Raw genomic sequence first — 10,325 nt, forward strand, 5'->3', positions numbered from 1 at the left:
CCCTGGCTCATGGGAGCCATCCTTCCACCAGCCTTCCAGCCAGTCTACATCCCTTTGCTCATGCCCTGGGGCTTTCTGTCCCCTACAGTTCATTCTCCAGACAGAAGCCAGAGTGATCTTTAAAAATGTTAGGTCGACCTCCTATTTAAAGCTACTCTGTGGCTTTTAATAGCAATCGGAATAAAATCCAACGTTCTTATGCTACATGGTACAGCCCCTGCCAATGTCCCCAAACTTCTCATCAGAGCTCTCGGTGGAACCTGTTAGCTCTAAGCACAATGGCCTTCTTTCTGCTCCTTGATCATGCCAAGCACCCACTTCAGGGCCTTTGCACCTGCTGTTCTTTCCATCTGGAATCTTCTTCTCTAAAATTTTCTTATTGCTACATCTTTCTAATCACTTGGTCTAGCCTTCAATATCCCTTCCTCAGAGAGAGCTCCCAGACTGCTTATCTAATACTGCATCCTGCTGCCACAAGCCACTCTCAAGCTCATTGACAAGCTTTATTTAGAGGAAAGAAATCTTTCTTTAGAGCATTTAACACAATTGGAAATAAAATATTTACCTGTTTATTTATAGTTTTTCTTGGCTCACTATTTGTCTGCCTTAAGAGTGAAAGGGCTTTCTTATCTTTTTGTTCTCATCTGCATGGTGTCATCATTCATTCATTCATTCACTCACTTATTCAGCTATATTTACTGGATTCACTTGTAACTGATGATTCCAAAGAATCCTACATTCCAGTAAAGAAAGTAAAATAATAAACACGTGAACAAATAAATGATAGATTATATCTCTTAGGATTATGATAAGTACTCAATTTTTGAAATTTAAAATAGTTTATTAGTGTAAAGTTCTGAGCCCAGTGCCTGGTACTTAGTATCTGCTTTGCAAACATTGAAGTTTTGTGCTAACTCAGCACTAGAGATTGTTAGGTAAACCTGTCTTCAATGAATTTATAGTCAAATGCAGGAGACTGGTGTGTTTAAAGATAAATTATATTAGATGGGGCTACTATCTCTTTAGAGAGGTTAACTGAGGCCAAGAGGCCATTGATAAGATCATTGAGCCTGCTGGAGATGTTTGGACGAGCAGTCATGCACAGCAAGAGGTTAGAGAAGATGACCTCTTAAGGCCGCCTGCTAGCCTGACCTTGTTTTGCCTGCTCCGTGATGTGGCTCCCATTTAGCCAGAGCTGTTTAAATGGGTGTAGACCATACCGGGGTCATGGGGAGGGAGGGGGAATGACATGGAGTTACTCCTGCAATACTCATTTCCCTGCTAACTTAGTGCCATTTACAAATGGTTTTCACATAGTCTTTAAAGTAGGGCTTCTCAGCCTAGGGGAAGAAATCTTGAAACTGCACGCATCATGCTTTGTGGATATACAAGGTGTAGAGACATACATTTTTTTTTCCTGAGGAGAAGGACAATAGCTTTCATCAGTGTTTCCAGGGCATTTTGTGTCACAAGCACCACTTAGTTAAGTTGACAACACTTAGGGTATTTCAGAATTATGAACTTATCTTCTAATTTCTTTAAAAATACAAAGCTTTCCTTCTAATTTGGGGTGAGATTTCTAAACCTACTAAATTCATATAGTTTTATATTTGCTGATTCAATAAATATTTATTAAGCAACTGGTAGGGCCCAGCATTACTGAAGGTTCTGCAAAAACAGCAAGACCCTGTCAAAGAAAGTTCCTGCTCCAAGATTCTCCTTGGGAGGCAAAGAGAGAAGAGACTAAACAAGAAAGAAACACAAGATAATCTCAGTTGGTGCTAAGTGCTCTGGAGAAATGAAAGCTGAGTGATGCCATAGAGAAGGAAGAGGGCATTGCTTTCTATTGAATGGTCGGGGAAGGTCTCTTTGCCAAGGGAGCATTATAACAGACACCTGAATTGACAAGATAGAGTCAGCTAAGCAAAGTTCAGGAGAAGACTGTTTCAGGCATTTTAAGCAAAGACAACGGCTTGTGCAAATGTTCTGAGGCAGAAATCAGCATGGTGGATTCCAAGGATGCAATGAGGCAGTGTGGTTCTAGAGTCATGAATGGGGGAGAGGTGCTATAAGATGAAGCTGAAACATAGGTGGAGGCAGGATCTCCTAGGACCTAGTAAGACTTGATTAAGAGTTTGAATTGGATTTTCATGTTGTGGGAAATCACTGGAAGTTATTAGCAAGGCCTCATAGTTTCCCATGGCATGAGATGCTTCTGACAATATGAATGTGTTCATCTATTTGGACAGAATAGCAATGCACGCTTATTCTTTTAAGAAAAGACATTGGGTGTGGCCTTCCTTTAGTTTAGAATATCACTTTGTATGCCATAAATATGTACAATTTTGTGTCAATTAAAAATAAGACAAACCAAAACACCCTCACCAACAAGCCCTGCAGTTGAAAGATACTCTGCTATGGTACGCTGAGAGAATGCAAGGCCACCTGTGCTTCAAGAAGGCAATCTTTCCTATTACAATACAAAGCAGCTTAGCTCACCAGTGTCTTCAACTTCTGCATCATAGATGGTGAGAGTTGGTGCAATTCTGCATAAGCAGACAGCCTCTTAGAGTATTTTTCTCAAAATAAAGCTTATCTTTCCTCAGATTATAAATGAGCCTTTATTTCTAGAAGAAAACAAATCAATAAAAGCATGCACATAGCTCTGTGTTTGCATTTATAAAATTAATTTAGGAATTTTTTTTTAAAAAAGTTAGTGTAAAACTATCCCAGATTGGGTCGTTTAGGATGCAGACTCTGAGATAGAGATTATCAAGTGGGAAGTTTATAAAGGAAGACTCTTGAGATGGAAGCCTGTGAGGGAAAATGAGGAAGCAGAATTGGGGCTGAGGGAGTGGCTGGGCTCTGATGCTGTCACAGTAATGCAATGATTCCATGGAGACCTCTGAAGCTGGACTGTCTCTTCAGAATGGTCCTTAGTTGAGTGAAGAAGCCAGGACTTTACATCACTGATCTAGACTAAACATCTTAAGTAGGCTACCTCTAAAAGGAAGGGACTTGGGCAAGGCAACTTTCTTTAGCTGAGGCACTATCTGAAGAGGGCTGATAGCTGATGACTGTCTACTACTGTAGGCAGTAGCCCAACAGCTGGAGCAACAGTTTTCTTCTCCAAAGGTGGAGCTGGTCGGGGGGGAAATATAGGTGTAAAGTGGAAAAGAAAAGCCTCCCTTTTCCCTGATTGCTATACTCCATCTGCTCCACAGAGGTAACCGTATTTGATTGTTCCTAGTTTTAGTTTCTCCAAGTTGATTTCAAATGTCCACATGCAATGCACACAACTCTACTTCTTGGTCTATGAATTCTGAACAGTGTTTTCCAGCTTCCTCATAAGAAAGATGAGGGTCTGAACTAATTCTCCCCATGTCCTTCTTCCAATTTTGTTAGGTATTTTCTGTTGTCAAGTTTTTCTGTTGGAGGGCTTTATATCTGTTCAATAATGTATTTCTATTTTCAGATGTATTAACATTATGTCGTATCATCTCTCTTGACACTGCAAGATTAAGGAAATTAGCAATTCTACATAGCTCTCCCACTTTCTTTAATTCCTGTTAGTCATAGGAGTATTTTCACATTGTCAAGGTTTATAACACTTTATGTTCTGTAAGTATAATCAGTAATCAGTATTTTCCTATAAGTTAAAACCTGATAAACTGCAGTGAAAATATTATGATTATGTAAATACATTTGTTACTGCAGGGTTTATCCTGTTATTTGACCATAGTAAGATAACATTTTCATAGATTAAGAGATCATTATGTGGCTATCTTTGATGGGGGTCATTATTCTCTCTACCACGTATGGTGATCCTCTGTTGATAGAATCCTGTGTCTTTTATTAGTCTTTTTTCATTTGCTTGTTAAAAAAATTGGGGGAGAGATACGCAGGAAAAAACCTTGAGTCTTTACATGTCTGAAAAATATCTTTACCTCATCCTCTCATGATTTGTATAGTTGAGCTGAGTATAAAAGTCTAGACTCAAACATTTTAAAAATAATGTTCAGATCCATCCATTTTCTTCCTGTATTCTGGATTATTTGTAACAAGTCAGATGAAGTTTTGTCTTTGTAGTTAACTGTTCTTATTCTCTGTAAGTTTTTTAAAGAATATTTTGAAATGTGGGGTTTTTTCCAATCCTACACAGTATTTGGTGTTTCTGTTTAATATGAACTTTCGTGTGTAAAATATTTTTGGCTATATTTTTTATTTTTTAACAGCTTTGTTGAGATATAGTTTTTATATGGGCATATCTTAGAGACATTGAAGGTTCAGCTCCAGACTATTACAATAAAGCAAATATCACAATAAAGTGAGTCAAAAAATTTTTTGTTTTCCCAGTGCATAGAAAAGTAATGTTTATACTATATTGTAGTGTATTAAGTATACAATAGTATTATTTTTAAAAGTACATACCTTAATTAAAAATATGTTATTGCTAAACAATGCTAACACTCTTCTGAGCCTTTAAGCAGTTGTAAATTTTTGCTGGTGAATGATCTTCCCTCAATGTTGTCAGTCAGATGGCTGCCTACTGATCAGGGTGGTGGTTGCTAAAGATTGGGGTGACCATGGCCAGTACTCAGCTTACCACACCCTCATTCCTTTTAACCCCATCTCCTTGTAACAACCAAAAGTTGCTTATTGAGTCACATAAGCTTTCTGGGATGAGGGGATACCTCAACAAAATGGGTGTTCTTTTGGGAATGATTGAAGGAGCAATGAATGCTGAGTGGGCAAGCAAAAATATTCACAATATTATCACATTTTTATTTTCAAAGTACTTTTTCTTATCTTCTGTTTCCTCAGTATATTTTGTCATAAAGTAATATTGCCTTAAATCTTAGTGTACTTATTTGATTTTTAAAATATTTTTCCCCTGTTTCTTGAATTTCCTGTTTTCTGGGGTTTTTTTTTTTTTTTTTTTCCACCTGGCTCTTGATCTTCGATTGCCCATTCTTGTGTACCAGTTATGCACTTGGCTGATTTACACAGCAGGTATTCTCCATTTTGGTTTTACAATTCTGCTTCCCAACTCATCTTCCCTTCATTCCCTTCATGGTAGAATAAGGTGATTTGAACCTTGACATATGGTGGTGAGAGTTTGGGGTGTCTGGGACAACTAGCAGATTTTTCCCTCCTTCTGCAAGAGGCAATTGACAGCCATATGAGGAGCCCTAGTCCAAGTCTTGGGTATAAACCATCATTTGCTCAGTGTGCTAAGAGTAGGGAATAGAACAGAGAAGCCTGAGAGAACTTTAATTTATTATCTTATTTATTTTCCCCTTTCTGCTTCTGCTCTGCCTACCTACAGGTAAAAGGCTTATAGCTCTCCAGAGGTCAGCAAGGAAGAATTCCTTCCACCTTTGCAGGGGCCTTCTCTGGGTGCTCTGGACTCCAGCTTCCTCTTCTGTGACTCATGCATCTGTAGGATCCCCTACACTTTCCACATTCCAGAAACAATACAGATTCTCTGCTCTACTTAAGGATCCCTTCCTCCTTATCTCAGCGATCTTTGGGTTCATAGTAGTATTCTGTTAGTATTGAAGGAAAAAAAGAAGATGAAAGTGTGTGATCCCTCTCCCAATTTGAACTGAAAATCTGACTTTAGTTTTAAAAGTAGTTTTATAGCCTTAGTTCTTAGGTATCAAGATTTTAGAAATCCAGCCTCAACTGAAACCCTGTTATAATTTTATGTAAAAGGCAATGAAATGGTTAAACTCGGGCAGGCTAACAGTGAAATAAGCTTTTGGGCATGAATGAAGGGTGGGAGATGCCCTGCAGCCTCCTTCACTAGCTGAGGATGGTTTTCTTATAGAGGTAGACTCATTTTCTGACCTCAGGAGTCATTACATGGCCACCAGAGAACAGGACATTGGGTGAGAGCAAAAAGAACTGGCAAGCCATGGGGAACAGACCTGCAGAGAGCGACCTCAGGGACCCACGTTACAATTTTTGTGTAATTTTCACAGCCAGCCTAGAGGCTGTCCTTCCAAATTTTGGAACCTTTTGGAGCTGGATCTATCCAATTGCCCTGGGGAAGATCATTCACATTCCATTGCAAGAGCAGCTGCCTTTCAGTCATCCTGTAGTCTTTAGGGGGTGATGTGGTTGAGGGAGCATTTTCTGTCCTCATGTGCTCCCTGACCCCAACAACCTCCCTAACCACTGCTTTGTCTAAGGTGGCAGCTGAAGGCAGGATCTGGAGTGCCAGGTCTGTGAACCCTGTACTCTGGCCATCCAGGCCTTCTCTGAACACCAGAAGGTGGAAACTGCAGGCCCAAGGATTTGGGGGACAAGAGGAATGAACCCATAGAATCTGGAAGTTTAACCAGGGGGAGCTACAGGTGGAGATAAAATGGTAGGTGGGCATCAGAATGAGGAGTGGGGTCGAGGGGTTGCCTTCTGCCATTGTCTCATCAACACTGAGTATTTTTTCTCTCTGATAATTATCCTTTTTCAGTGGGTTTTATTGCTAATTTGTTAAAATTATATAAGCAAGGAGCCAATGTAGGCTTCCTATAAACTGACTACTGCTTATCCAAAGTCCCTCACATTTTAATAAACACTTAACCTCATTCTTAGGAGAGCACATGCTTTTTTTTTTTTTTTAGCATTTATTACTATTAGGAGTAATAATATTAAGTACTCAGTGAGTAACTGCTAGTATTACTCATCAGTGCTTTTATAAAGCTGTTCACTTTTGTAAGAAGCTCTCCTTCCCACTTCTTATTCAAATTACTCCCTGGTCCTCACTGCCTCCAGATATCAATTGTTGCCTTATGTTGTGGGAGCCATTGTTGGAATTTTCAATCCACTTCAGTGGAACTGGGAACTCTATGGCTCTTATCTCATTTTTCCAAGTCATTCTCCTGAAAGAGGTACGTTTTCTTAAAACATTGTATAAAAGATGGTAGAGAAAATGGCCCAAGCATCCTGGGAGGTAGGGTGTCTACTGGTTGCAAGAAGACCATGTAGTGTCATGGAAACTGGGTAACGACAACCCTCTGTGGGCAAGTGGTGGAATAATGGGTTCTTTAGTTAACTCTTTTTTAAGCAAAATCTTGTTGATGATACCCCTCCCCTCTAAAATAGACAGGATGCTGTTTCAGTGTTGAAACATTCTGGGCTGGTATACTAGTCATGAGATGATGTGGTAGATTGCAAACAATGACCACAAGTTCCTTGCCTCCCTATGTTTGCAATGTGACTTTGCTGCCACCTCCATAAGAGGTGGAGTCTATTTTTTTCACCCTCGTGAGTCTGAACTAGAGACTTGCTCTGATCCATAGGATGTGGGAGTTCTTATCACAGGCCTCAAAAGCTGTTGTAGGTCCTACTGTTGCTCTCTTGCTGTATGGAGGTTCAGGTCAAGAAGCTTGAGCAAACCTACCAGAGACAGAATACATGGAGCAGCAATGGGATATCTAAGCTGAAGACTCCTAAGTCAATCAGCTTCCAATCAGTATACCCATGGACTGCAGCTACAGCAGTGACTTGAGTGAAATAAGCAGAAGAACCACTCAGCTGAGCCCAACCCAAATTGCTGACCCACAGAGTCATGAGCAAGTAAAATGGTAGGTGTTTTAAATCACTAGGTTTTGGGGTGGTTTATTATAGGTATAGGCAATAGCTAATTGATGCAAATATTCTCTATTTTCCCCATTTTTCTTAGTCTTGACAGGCTAGGTTATGCTGCAGTAACAACTTCAATGTTTTAGCAACTTGGACCATAAAAATTAATGTCTCATACGTGTCCACTTTGGGTCAGTTGGGGGCTTTGTTCTCTGCCTCTATAATCTGGCATGTAGGCTGACATGTCAAGTGTTGCTGGGTACTACAGCAGAGAAAACAGATCTCTAATGATATTTTCCTTAGCAATTAAATTTTCTATATTGGAAGTGCCACATCATTTCTATGTGCAACTCATGTGGCTTCACTCAAACACAAGAGGCCAGGAAACAGTCATGTGATGTGCAGAAGAGGTGGAGAGCCAAACATATTTGATAAACACCATAAGTAACTACCTATAAGCCAACCCAGTAAGAGAGGAAAATGGTGAAATTTCCTCTATGTGCCCCCCTCCAAAAAAAAGGCAGACTAGGCACAGTGACTCATGCCTATAATCCCAGAACTTTGGGAGGCTGAGATCTGGTGGATCATTTGAGGTCAGGAGTTCAAGACCAGCCTAGCCAACATGGCGAAACCCTGTCCCTGCTAAAAGTACAAAAATTAGCTAGACCTGATGGTGCATGCCTGTAATCCCAGCTACTAGAGAGGTCGACACATCAGTATTATTAAACCCAGGAGGCAGAGGTTGCAGTGAGCTGAAATCGCACCACTGCATTCCAGCCTGGACAACAGAGTGAGGAAAAAAAAAAAAGGAATGGGAGAAGGTATAGGCTGTGTACTCTCAGTGGTAGGTGATCAAGTTTACCGAACACTGCTTAATCTTTTATCAATTGAAGAATGTCCAAAGCAATGGCAGCCAGAGACTCAAGTTTTCCCCTTCTCAACTTGTGTCCAAGGTGGAAAAATCTCTTAGTTCTAAGTGACGATGTGTCTCATAGTTAAAATTAAATTTGGAGGGAGCCAGGTGGTATTTCAAGATTAAGCGATGCTCTTTAGAAGGAAACAGATGGAATCTTTTTTCAGAGCAGATAAGGAGAGATAGTCTTGAAGACTGCACTCCAAAAAGGAGAATGTTCACATGCTATGAAAATAACCATTATCTAGTTAGGTGGGTCCACATTTTACAAAAAGCATTTACATCTTCTATATAACATCACCACGTGGTACCAAAGTAGACCAAAAAAAAAAAACAAAAAAATAACAAACAAACAAACAAAAAAAAAAAAGCACTCTAAGAAAGTTTCTTGTCTGAAATACAAAGTCTGTATGTTTGTAACATTTCTGACTTTTGTTTTGTTTCTCTCCAAATTATCATTCCACTTAACCCTTGTACCAACTCAAGGGGAATAGGTGACTAACACCACTGTCACCTCTAGGAGAGGCAGAAGTCCTAAGACTGCACAACTACAATGGCCCAGACAGAACTTGTCTCCAGGTATGTAGGAGCTCATTATAGTTTTCTTTCTAGAAAACTGTTGCCTCAAGGTACACTTTGCAGAGGATAGGTGGGAATTCACTCTTCAGCTGCTTTCTATAATTAGGTAGAAGAGTTCTGAAGTTTTACAGGTATTGTATCACATTATTAGATCTATTTGATTGCTCACTTGTATTGGATCAAGGGTTATGAGACAGCTATGGTTTGATTTTAAAAAAGCATTGTGAAGAAATCCATTCACTTAATCATCTATGTGTCTATTGCACACCTAGTAAGTGCTGGAGACTTGGTCTACAGTGCTGTGTTAGAAAGACATGAACCTTGCCTTTATTTCATGATGCTTACATTCATGTTGTGTGTGTGTGTGCCAGCATGTGTGCTTGTGCCTGCACATTGTAAAGGTATCTCGGTCCATTCAGGCTTCTGTCACAAAATGCCTTAGACAGGGCAATTGATAAACAACAGAAATGTATTGCTCATAGTACTGGAGGCTGGAAAGTCCAAGATCAGGACACCTGCAGATTTGGTATCTGGTGAGAACTGGCTCCCTGCTCCTCAGGTGATGCCTTGTTGCTGCATCCTCACATGGGGACAGGGGCAAGGTGGCACCTTGGAACCTCTATTTTAAGGGCACTAATCTGATTCACGAGGGTGAAGCTCTCATGACTTAATCACTCCCCAAAGGCCCCACTTCTTAACACTATCACGTTGGTATTAGGTTCCAACATATGAATTTAGAGGGAAATATTAACATTCAAACCATAGCAAGGGTGTAGAAAATAAATTAACAGTAAAAATGTGCATATGTTTACCCAACAAATACATACACCTTATGACTATTAACTATGCTGAAGAACTATTAAAATACCTGATTTCTGGTTCTAAATTGCTAATTGACTTGCTGTGGACCTTGGGTAAGTTATCCTTTTTTTTCTTGACCTGTTTTTATTTTTCACCTAAAGAATGAGATTGTTTTTCTCAGGCTGCATTAGACATGTCTGAGTGTTTTGGATTGAGCATGTATTAACTTAATAATCAGAAAAAAAAGACAGCAAAGATTAAGAAGATGAAGATAAAGAAGAAGAGGAGGAACTGAAGAAGGTGGAATTCCAGTTAGGATTTTCTGTGATTTGTGTGTCTGAAATTCTGCTGATTTCCCTGCACTCAGTTGGATTTTTGCATATTGTTAGTTTTATTGTTTTGAGGTCTAGGCAACCGAGAATATGTTCTCTTATCTAATGAG

Source organism: Piliocolobus tephrosceles, chromosome 17 (genome assembly GCF_002776525.5).
Source record: "Piliocolobus tephrosceles isolate RC106 chromosome 17, ASM277652v3, whole genome shotgun sequence".
Classification (NCBI taxonomy): domain Eukaryota; kingdom Metazoa; phylum Chordata; class Mammalia; order Primates; family Cercopithecidae; genus Piliocolobus; species Piliocolobus tephrosceles.